General features: G+C 37.2%; 1 long non-coding RNA gene across 1 annotated transcript; it reads right to left on the minus strand.

Moving 5' to 3' along the window:
* Window positions 1–3,114: 3,114 nt before the first annotated feature.
* Window positions 3,115–11,935, minus strand: LOC118762830. Its single transcript, XR_004998579.1, has 3 exons — window positions 11,925–11,935; window positions 6,753–6,759; window positions 3,115–3,211 (listed from the first exon to the last, which is right to left on the minus strand). It is a non-coding gene; the product is annotated as an uncharacterized LOC118762830 (long non-coding RNA).
* Between the last annotated feature and the right edge of the window lie 543 nt (window positions 11,936–12,478).

A 12,478-nucleotide genomic window follows, 5' to 3' on the forward strand; every position in this document is an offset into this window, starting at 1 on the left:
CAGAGTTAAATTCATATCTGTGAAACATATTCTTTCTACCGCACGTTTCAATCTTGGAATATATATATTTAATATATCATACTGTACATTACAACGTGTAATTGCAAATTTATATTTAAACATTCATTTTTGTTCTTAATTTCTAAGTCTGTCCTTTAAAAATAATTTGAATTCACAACATTAAAAGTAAATACACTTATTATAATTCTCAAAAGCACCACTGAAGGGTATGATAAAAATATCCAGGAACGTCCCCTACAAGAAAATGTAAGTGATTAATTATAATAATGCGTCATAACAATGTTAATTACAAATGTATTGCGGAGGAAAGAAATTATTTTCTTAATGAATATTTCTATCTTGAAAAGCCATTGGAGATAATCCTGGAATATAGATTCTATTAAATCTTATTTAAAATGAAATGCAGTGGAGAGGGGGACACTTGTGGATATGTTGCAGTATTAACAGAATTCTTCAGCGAAGCATATTCACACTGGTTCCATCCCATGAGCTATTACCACGCTGGGATACCGTCATTAACCTAAAGCTTGCCTGGAGAACTTTTAGGCTGCTTAGGTCAGAGCTTTTTCTGATGGGATGCCAGCCCACCGTAAGGTTAATCCCTAGCTATTAGTAGCACTCAATATTGTATACTTAGTCTATCTCTTTCAGTCACCATGACGATGCCAAACCTAATTTACCCCAAGATGAGATGTGAAAGTATTCTTCCTTCCTCCTCTTCATTGCTGTAACGATTTGCTTTACCTTACTCGAGCAGAATTAATCATGAAATTTGTCATCTCATTACATAATTAGTCTCAGCATCCAACTTCGTATATAATTACCCTTAATTCTCCTCCAGCTAGCCGCAGTAGGGTTTCATACGCAAACGGAACTAAAGATTTCCAGTGCATTATAGAAGCTTTGCGTTCCCCAAAACGCTTGCCATAATGTAGAATTCCGTAACTCAAATGCTGTTTTCATTCACTTTCACATTACAAGAAAGTCAATGAACTTAGAAGTCGTTTCATGTTACGGCAATACCTTCAGGAATGCAACACTTTCAGATTCTTGTATTACAATTACTAATTTCTAAGTATTATTCAATATGAGATTTTAAAAAAAATTATTCTCGTCAGGTTCTTACGCATACAGTATATCAATTTCATATATTGACTTGTTTCGTTGTTTAATCCATGCTTATCCTTGAATCAGAAAATCTACAGCCGTGTGGAACCGGTTTCTTCTTCTTCAAGCAGAGTGTATTTATAGATACATTTTCCAATTCTTTCTCCATATTTTAAAACGGCATCTTGTGACTTGAGATAGATTTGGCTGCTATTTCTAGCAGGGTGAACGAGCTCGTAGTTCCCTAGTTCCTTAGTTCAAGTATCAAGAAAGACTTAAAATGTTGGAAGAAGGGTTAGGCGATTACATGAAAGGTAAAACCGACCTCGGTGGAATTTGAACACAGAACGTAAAGACAGGAAATGTCGGTAAGTATTTTATCCGGTGTGGTAACGATTCAGCCAACTCGCCAATTTTAGAAAGGTGAAAATGGCTTCAAATTTTGGCACAAGACCAGCAATTTCGGAGGAGGCACTGGTGTTCAACTGCTATTTATTTTATCGACTCCGAAAAGATGAAAGGCAAAGTCGTCCCGTCTTTACGTCAGAACGTAAAGATGGACGAAATGTCCAGCGCGTGCCAGCTCACCGCCTTTTAGAAAGGCAATCCTTTCTATTATAGGCACAAGGCCTGAAAATTTGGGGAAGGGGATAGTCTATTACATTGGCCCCAGTACTCGACATGTATTCATTTTATCGACGCCGAAAGGATGAAAGAAAATGTTGACCCGGCAGAATTTGAACTCAGAAGGTAAAGACGGACAAAATACCTCTACGCATTTTACCCGACGCAGTAACGATTCTGCCAGCTCGCTGCTTTTTAGAAAAAGTAATAACATTACACATCCAAGTATTTTAAAACTATTCCTACAAGTATTTGTGGTTATAATCAGTGAAAACTATTGCCTTTTTCGTCATTTTACCATTTTCGTAAGATGCCTGCATATGTATGTATATATGTATGTGTGTATGTGAATTTTAATGTATACTAATAAGATTATATCGATATTTAGATTATATCGATATCGAAAGAAAACGATTAAATTATTTTCCTTTCGTATTAATATGTAGTAATTTTAGAAGTATATACCCTCACAAATATAACGAAAATACTGTGCGAAAAGCCTTTAGCAAAATTAAGCATTTTTAGTATGGTCGTGATGTTGTTCTTAAAGGTATGATCAACGATAAACAATGTTTGTGTACTGCTTGTTCAATTTTCAAAATCACTCTAAATTGACTATACTTTTTCATTCTGTTCATTTAGCCAGGAATATCAGGGACCCGAAAACATATGGTTGAGAAGCAAACCTCTCTCTACACAACCATGCCTACGCCTAATGATAATATATACTTTTTTTTTTTTTTTACAGCAGTTAAATAAATAATAATATTTGAGACTTATCGAATCAGAAAGATTTGATCACTGCAATACGCTGATATACGGATAGTATCACAGCAATTCATAATTAGCGACGACACATTAAGTTAAGGAAATGAGAACGACTTTCAGTGAGATTTATCTACATAACTCCACGTTGTGTCTTAAGCCGTTATTGATATTTGAAGACAAAATGATTGAGGAACCATCGCATAGGAGAAAACGACATAACCTACTGCAACGTGCCAGCGAGGACATTGTAAGTCTCGTATCTGAATTTGTTCTTTGCATGCATCATACGATTAAACACACACAAACACACACACACACCACACACACACACACACACACACACACATACATGTATATACGTATAGGCGCAGGCGTGGCTGCGTACTAAGAAGCTTGCTTCCCAACCACATGGTTCCGGGTTCAGTTCCACTGCGTGGCACCTTGGACGTGTGTCTTCTATATATATATATATATATATATATATATATATATAGAGAGAGAGAGAGAGAGAGAGAGAGAGAGAGAGAGAGGGGGAGAGAGATTTGGGCGCGAATATACGGTATATCTGTATATGATATATATAATATATATATATATATCTTGCTGTTCTGTTAAAGTTGGATCAACAAAAAGAGTACTCTATCCAATGAGAGATAAACATCGTTTAATGCACACTGTATTAAAATATGAGCTACCATTAGTTTCCTAACATTGACACGCGTGGTTTGGTGTCTCCAAGCCATCTACAGGCTCCGGTCACATGGTTTCTTCTATAAGAAAATCAGGATGCTGGTACATGAGAAAACACGGGTTGGCTCAAAAAGTGGAATGAACAAAAACGCAAAATGGAAGGGAATAGAAAAAAGAAATTAGAGGTACGACCCTTTGACTCTGTGTGTGTGTGTGTGTGTGTGTGTGTGTATGTACGTATGTATGTATATATGTATGTAAATGTATACATGTATTTATGTATATGTATATATATATACATATACATATATATATGTATATATATATATATGTGTGTGTGTGTGTGTGTATTGTATATATGCAATATTTATGTAACGCACATATATATTCATATTATACATACATGTATTATATATGTAATATATATATATGAACATGTATGTGAAATATACGTGTGTGTGTGTGTGTGTATTAAATATATGAAAATAAAGATAAATGCAATGTATGTACGTTTACCTATGTACGTGCATACGAAAGGTGTATAACGTACATATTATCTATGTACGTGTACATATGTTAGTATGTACGTACGTGCATAATACCAAGCAGAACTCGTTTTCCATAAATATTCAAGTATTTCTGACCTACAACTATAAGGCTTTTAGTAACAGCCAATAAACGCCATTGCCTTTCATTCAATATAAATTGATTCTTGGTGTTACTGTTTTCTATATGGAGCTATGTCTGTGTGTGTGCATGCATTTATACGCTAATGTATATATTAATAAACTTATATCGATATTTCGTCTGAATGATAACGATTAAATTATTTTCTCACGTTATAAATACATAGTAATTACAAATATAAAATGTTCACATACAAAAAAATGAATATTAATATGTGCAGAGCGTTTAGCAAAATTCTCGATTAAGACGAACATTTTCGAGTTTAGATCGATAAGGATGTGTATGCCGAGCCAAATTAAGAGCATTTGAAAATGAAATTAGGTTTTTATATATTCAATAGAGTGATACCTCGCTGTACGAATTTAATTCGTTCCATGGCCGAGCTCGTCTTACGATTTACTCATTTTACAAATCAATTTTCCCCACTGAAATTAACTAAAGTATAATTAATCCGTTCCAGCCTCCCAAAACCAGACAAAAATAATTTTTTATGAGCTTTAAAACCGAGAAGGTGTAGCTACAAGTAAAATGACAATTACAAAAAAGAGAATGCAAAAGAAATATGTAAACAGGATTTATTAACTGAATTAAGTTAAAGATGGCACTATTTGTGCGCGAGGAAGACGATTGAACGGGGAGAAGAAGGATTACTGCTTGGAAGGAGATTCCCCTTCCATTAAGACTTCAGGAAGAACAGTTTCTGGCCTTTTCTCTCTCCGTTTAATTTAGGCATTTTGGGCGCACTTCACTTTTTACACTTGCAGGTCGTTTCCTTAGAAACATATCGAGAGAAGTCTGTTTTTTCCCGCCTTTCAAAATGTTGCGAAAATGCGCCGCCAGAGCAGAGTCATTAAATAAAGCAACTGCACCACCTCTACCGACTTTTTCAAGATGATATTTTTCTACAAATTTAGAAAACATACTGCCACTTTGCCAAGAGATTGCATTCTCTGTTATACTGTCCTCTTCCTTGAAACCAATCTCTTCCACCGCATCCAAATGCTGCTGCTCCTGAAGCTGCAGGAGTTCATCTGTGGTCAACCCCTCTGAGTGTTCCTCGTCGTGATCGTTAACATCCCCATCATCAACCTCATTGCCCATAGACTTGCCAGGATACACTATCTCCTCGACTACAGATGTCTCAGACTCTTTCGGATACGCAGTCAGTCACGGTTTCTTCCATGCGGAATTTAGAGTTCTCCTTGTTACACTCTGCCAGGCCATATCAATGATTTTCAAGCAGTTGACAATGTTGCAGTGCTCCTTCCAAAACTCACGAAAGGTTAAATTTGTGTTTTCGGTGGCTTCAAAACATCGACGAAATAGGTGTTTGGCGCATAATTTCTTAAAATTAAAAATCACCTGTTGGGCCATGGGCTACAAGATAGGGTGGTGTTGCGTGAAAGGTTCAGAACTTTTATGTATAGCGTGAAATCTGGTTAATCTGCTAATATTGCTGTTGGATGGTACATTGCTGGTAATGCGGATAGCAAGTCTAGGTGTCACCGTAGCTTCATAGATGACTCCTTCAGCCTCGCATCGGCATCCTACTGGAAAGTTATTATATACCCTGCAACAACAACCTGCCTCCTCCCTTGTATTGTGGGTATTTGTTAAAAATGCTTTTTATATTAGGTGCAATATTAGCAGATCTCACTCCAGTACAATCGCCACAGCCAGAGATGATGACCAGTCCGAGACCAGCGTGATAAAGGACGTAGCCAACGTCTCCAATACCACCACCACCACAGATGATGAACAAATCATTATCATAGACACAGATAGAGTGACCAGCCCTGCACCGAAAGTGACCACCAGTACAATCGCTACACCTAGAGATGATGACCAATCCAGGACCAGCGACATAGAGGTGGTATCCTGCGTTCCCAGTACCACTACCACAGATGATGACCAAACAATTATCAACACCGATGGGGTAACCAGCCCCACACCATATGTTACCACCGGCAGCACCCGCACTAGCGTCGGCAGCTGCATCGCCAACCATTGGACCAGTAGTGATGACCACGGCGACAAGACTGCCGAATCATTGCGCCATATCGACTGCCTCAGCAACGGTGTCACCAACAGCATCCCCAGGTCCGGAGCCTATCAGACATATACCAGGAGTGCGAATATGGCCACATCCCAAGTTTGTAATTATATCGGACCAGCCAGTACATGTTTTAAACGTCGCTTCCGCAACCACCAGTCGACCTTCAGAGTCCAAGAAAGACTGCTTGTCAAGTCCCTGGTCCGCCATGTGGAGCACCTCAAAGATCCAAAGGGACTCCATATGATATCAGGTGGAAAATAATAGATCATCTAGGCCCATATATTAATTACATGGAAAAATGCGAGCAAGAGAAATAATATTCTTAAGATTATAAACCTGGAAAAAAGTACAGGACAAGTTATTACGCTTGGAAAAGTTCAGGACAAGTTATTACATCTGGTAAAGTACAGAACAAGAAAGATTTTTACTTAAAATATTTGCAGCTAAGGATAAAATTTCAGATAAAATATTCAGATTTAGAAAATATTAAAACTAAAAATTTTATTACAAGTTATTACTTCTATTTGTTATTACTTGTTTCTTCTATTAAAAATAAAAAATAATTCAAAATATTTTTTGCACTTTAAAAAAATTCATTTTTTAATAATTAATTAATAATTAGAAATTTGAAAATACGTCATAAAAAGTAATAGTAGTACATAATTAGTACAATAAATAGAATAATACAAAAATTAGTTATATATTACAATAAAAGCTACCTATAACAAATAATTCACAGAAAAATTTGCTTGAGTTATTGCCTAAAATATTACCAAGTCTTCACATTTTTAGTCTTGACCCAATGCCTATTTTTTAAATAATGAATTTGCCTACCAGATATACTATTCTACTTTGCATAAAACTTTAGCTATATTGGTACTTCTGGCTTTCATTTTTTAAGTCTTCTAGTATGTCAAAATTTTGATCTGGAGAGGAAGAGATGCAAAAGCGTCGAGGATATATAATTAAGTATTTTTCGATATAACAGACAGTGAATACGAGACTCACAAGACATGAAAAATGTAAAGTGTAGGTCCAAACGACTGGAACAGAAACTCCATAAAGAACATGGATAAGGGAGGAAGGAAGTACAGAAAATACATTCGTTTTCCTTGACCGAAACAATATGAAACAAAATGAAACCAAAGTGTGTGTGTCTGACCCAGTGCTCCGCAACCGGTATTCCGATATGACGATACTAGGTGTGCCGCAGTGTAACCTGAGAATAATTTTTTCACTATACTCTTAGTTATATATTTAATTCAGGTGTGCCGCCGAATTTCGAAAAGAATATAAGGTTACCGCAAGTGAAAAAAAGTTGCGGAGCATTGGTCTGACGTGAGAGAAAAAGTTTGAAATGTAATTCTTTTGATGTTAGTTTTAAACAGGCAAGACCGAATAGCAAGAAAGACGTGTGGTAGCTACGTATGTCACAAAGACAAAGGATATTAAAGTGATAGTAGAAGGAACATGGGTGCTGAGAAAGAATATAGACAAACGAAAGACTGTGTGTGAGAGAAAAGCAGTGGGACGGTAGAGTAATGACTAGAAAAAGAGAGAGGGGTGTTGCAAGAGAGATAATGATTGTAGCAAACGGCGGCGAGTTGGCAGAATCGTTAGCACGCCGGGAAAAATGCTTAATGGCATTTCGTCCGTCTTTACGTTCTAAGTTCAAGTTCCGCCAAGGTCGACTTTGCCTTTCATCTTTTCGGGGTCGATAAATTAAGTACCAGTTGCGTACTGGGGTCGATCTAATCGACTGGACCCCTCCCCAAAATTTTCGGGCCTTGTGACTAGAGAAGAAAAGAATCGTTAGCACGCCGGGAAAAATGCTTAGTGGCATTCCGTTCGTCTTTATGTTCTGAGTTCAAGTTTCGCGGAGGTCGATTTTGCCTTTCATCCTTTCGGGGTCGATAAAATAAGTACCATTTGAACACTGGGGTCGATATAATTGACTTCTCTCTCCCCCAAAACTGCTGGCCTTGTACCAAAAATTTGAAATCAATATTTGCAGATAGTATCAAGAACTTATAGTAAAAACAATATTATTTCCTAAAATAGTCACAATGCTTCAGATTTACGCGGATGTGTATCATCGATTATAACGATTTTAGTATTCGAATGATACTTTATTTTATCGATTCTACCTATCCATAATACTCTGCTGTAATGTTATATCTCCCTCTGTCTATCTATCCGTCTGTCTGTCTATCTGTCTGCCTGTCTTCTCTCTCTCTCTCTCTCTCTCTCTCTCTCTCTCTCTCTCTCTGTATATATATATATATATATATAAATATGTGCATATATACATACTTATATGTACATACCTACATATATGTGTATATATACATGCATATATGGGTAAAAAAAAAAGTGGACAGAATGAGAAACAAGAATATAAAAAACAAAAACATAGAAAACGAACTTTTTTCGAATAACGAAAAGACAGAGAAACGAAACATGCAACATAAAGAACATTCCCTTCATCAGTTGTCCTCTGTTTCATCTACTCCGCGTTACGAAGGTAAGGACAAGATGCGATTTCGTTAAAACAGTCCTTCCTGCAAAGCAAATTAAATCAAATTTGGGATGTTTTGCGGAGGGTGAAAGTGGTAACAAAAACAGGACAGTGAGAACAAAACAGTAGAAACAAACGGTGAGGGCTGTTAAGCCAAGACGATGTGAAATGCTAAACACTGGAAAAACGAGCTTTGAGAAGAGACAAATCAGGTCATCCCATACGTAATGTCTAGACTTCTATATTTTCAATTTGTAAACTATTTAACAATATTTTATAATGTCTAATGGCATCAAGTAATATTTATATGTATTTAGACATATTTAAAGAAATTAAATCTCCTTTTGCAGGATAATCTAATCGAAATTTCACTTCGAACATGGTAGCGTCTAAGTCGCATTTGAGGCACATAATGCTTTATGAGTTTTAAAAAAAGGAACTCTGCAGCTGAAGCCACTCGAAATATTCACTCAGCTCATGGAGAAAAGTGCCTGAATATATGTATGCCCTAAGTCTTGAACTTACAGGTATGCCCTAAGTTTTGAACTTACAGGTATGCCCTAAGTCTTGAACTTACAGGTATGCCCTAAGTCTTGAACTTACAGGTATGCCCTAAGTCTTGAACTTATAGGTATGCCCTAAGTCTTGAACTTACAGGTATGCCCTAAGTCTTGAACTTACAGCTATGCCCTAAGTCTTGAACTTACAGGTATGCCCTAAGTCTTGAACTTACAGGTATGCCCTAAGTCTTGAACTTACAGGTATGCCCTAAGTCTTGAACTTACAGGTATGCCCTAAGTCTTGAACTTACAGGTATGCCCTAAGTCTTGAACTTACAGGTATGCCCTAAGTCTTGAACTTACAGCTATGCCCTAAGTCTTGAACTTACAGGTATGCCCTAAGTCTTGAACTTACAGGTATGCCCTAAGTCTTGAACTTACAGGTATGCCCTAAGTCTTGAACTTACAGGTATGCCCTAAGTCTTGAACTTACAGGTATGCCCTAAGTCTTGAACTTACAGGTATGCCCTAAGTCTTGAACTTACAGCTATGCCCTAAGTCTTGAACTTACAGGTATGCCCTAAGTCTTGAACTTACAGGTATGCCCTAAGTCTTGAACTTACAGGTATGCCCTAAGTCTTGAACTTACAGCTATGCCCTAAGTCTTGAACTTACAGGTATGCCCTAAGTCTTGAACTTACAGGTATGCCCTAAGTCTTGAACTTACAGGTATGCCTAAGTCTTGAACTTACAGGTATGCCCTAAGTCTGAACTTACAGGTATGCCCTAAGTCTTGAACTTACAGGTATGCCCTAAGTCTTGAACTTACAGGTATGCCCTAAGTCTTGAACTTACAGGTATGCCCTAAGTCTTGAACTTACAGGTATGCCCTAAGCCTTGAACTTACAGGTATGCCCTAAGTCTTGAACTTACAGGTATGCCCTAAGCCTTGAACTTACAGGTATGCCCTAAGTCTTGAACTTACAGGTATGCCCTAAGTCTTGAACTTACAGGTATGCCCTAAGTCTTGAACTTACAGGTATGCCCTAAGTCTTGAACTTACAGGTATGCCCTAAGTCTTGAACTTACAGGTATGCCCTAAGTCTTGAACTTACGGTATGCCCTAGTCTTGAACTTACAGGTATGCCCTAGTCTTGAACTTACAGGTATGCCCTAAGTCTTGAACTTACAGGTATGCCCTAAGTCTTGAACTTACGGTATGCCCTAAGTCTTGAACTTACAGGTATGCCCTAAGTCTTGAACTTACAGGTATGCCCTAAGTCTTGAACTTACAGGTAGCCCTAAGTCTTGAACTTACAGGTATGCCCTAAGTCTTGAACTTACAGGTATGCCCTAAGCCTTGAACTTACAGGTATGCCCTAAGTCTTGACTTACAGGTATGCCCTAAGCCTTGAACTTACAGGTATGCCCTAAGTCTTGAACTTACAGTATGCCCTAAGTCCTTGAACTTACAGGTATGCCTAAGTCTTGAACTTACAGTATGCCCTAAGTCTTGAACTTACAGGTATGCCCTAAGTCTTGAACTTACAGGTATGCCCTAAGTCTTGAACTTACAGGTATGCCCTAAGTCTTGAACTTACAGGTATGCCCTAATCTTGAACTTACAGGTATGCCCTAAGTCTTGAACTTAAGGTATGCCCTAAGTCTTGAACTTACAGGTATGCCCTAAGTCTTGAACTTACGGTATGCCCTAATCTTGAACTTACAGGTATGCCCTAAGTCTTGAACTTACAGTATGCCCTAAGTCTTAACTTACAGGTATGCCCTAGTCTTGAACTTACAGGTATGCCCTAACCTTGAACTTACAGGTATGCCTAAGTCTTGAACTACAGGTATGCCCTAAGCTTGAACTTACAGGTATGCCCTAAGTCTTGAACTTACAGCTATGCCCTAAGTCCTTGAACTTACAGGTATGCCCTAAGTCTTGAACTTACAGCTATGCCCTAAGTCTTGAACTTACAGGTATGCCCTAAGTCTTGAACTTACAGGTATGCCCTAAGCCTTGAACTTACAGGTATGCTATCAACTAGAAGTGCTGCATTTGCTTATTTTAAAAGCAATTATGTATATAAAACTAAATATGTGAATACATGTATATCATGTCAGTTATATAGCCCGTTATTTCATACTATATATATGTTGTATGTATGTAAGTTACACACATACACATAATTTTATAAAGCGATTTAAATTGCAAGACATACAACTGCATATGAATCTTTATAGATCGAAAAAAAAACTAGGAGAACTTATGTATTATGGTTCAAGTTTCCTTTCACTTGTTTCCATAAGATCAACGGCTACATTTAGAAAGCAACAAAATAGGGGAGCCGGTACATAAATTGTTTAATTACGTTATCTGACACATGTTTCAGTGAATATAATTACATAATTATGCAATCCTGCCGAGATAAGTTTTTTTAGGTCTTCACTTCGTCAAAGACTCATAACGGAATGACATTACCGTTTCATATAGAACACTCACCCTCCTCACTCTCCTCTCTCTCTCTCTCACTCACTCCCTCTCTCTCTCTATCTCTATATATGTATCTCTTCTCGCCTCTTCTCCCCACCACTCTTTATCTCTATCTATCTGTCTCTTCTCATATTCCCACCTCTCTCTCTCTCTCTCTCTTTATTTTTATTTTTCACTCTCTATTTTCCTTTTTTATCAACTATTTTTTCGCTTGCTTCTTTGGATTTTTAAAACAGATTTCTTTCGACAACACCTAACTTTGTTCAGTGCACACACGCTTTCTTATATACTTCTTACTGGCTTTCAATTCACTTTCTTTCCCATTCTCACTTTCCCAGACACTTCTGTGAATTGTCTCCTTTTTATCAATATTCTTTTATTCTCTCGCTTGTTTCAATTATCGGACTGTGGCCATACTGAGGCTCCACCTTCAAGGGCTCAGTCAAACAAATCTACCCCTCTCCATCCCACACTGTTCTTATTAATGGTTTTTTAAGTTTGATACTTATTCTATTGGATTCTTTGCTGATTTGGTAGTCGGAAACCATGAGAAGACCATCGTATATTTATATATCTATGTATATATATATATATATATATATATATATATATATATATATATATATATATATATATAAGTTAATCCAAACAAGAAATCACAAAAAAACACAACAACGCGAGGACGTGGAACAAATATAGTATTAGTGGACGCTCAGGAGAGAAGGAAAGGAGGGTTTAACTTATATGTGTTTGTGTGTGTGTTATCCCCTATTGCGTTTTTGTTCCATTTTTATATTTATATATACATATAGCGGCGTACGTACACACTTGTGCTCTCCTTATAGTAGGTGTGTATCTAAATTTTGTACGACTCTTACTCTATCTTTTAGTCCCCCTCTTACTTTCTTCCTTTTTCTTTTTCTCCCTCCCCCTCTGTCTCACATTTCTTGGTCCACTCTTCTTTAATTCCCACTATTTCCCACTCGTTTATCTCCCCTGTACCTTTCTCT

Source organism: Octopus sinensis, linkage group LG3 (assembly GCF_006345805.1).
Source record: "Octopus sinensis linkage group LG3, ASM634580v1, whole genome shotgun sequence".
Taxonomy (NCBI): Eukaryota; Metazoa; Mollusca; class Cephalopoda; order Octopoda; family Octopodidae; genus Octopus; species Octopus sinensis.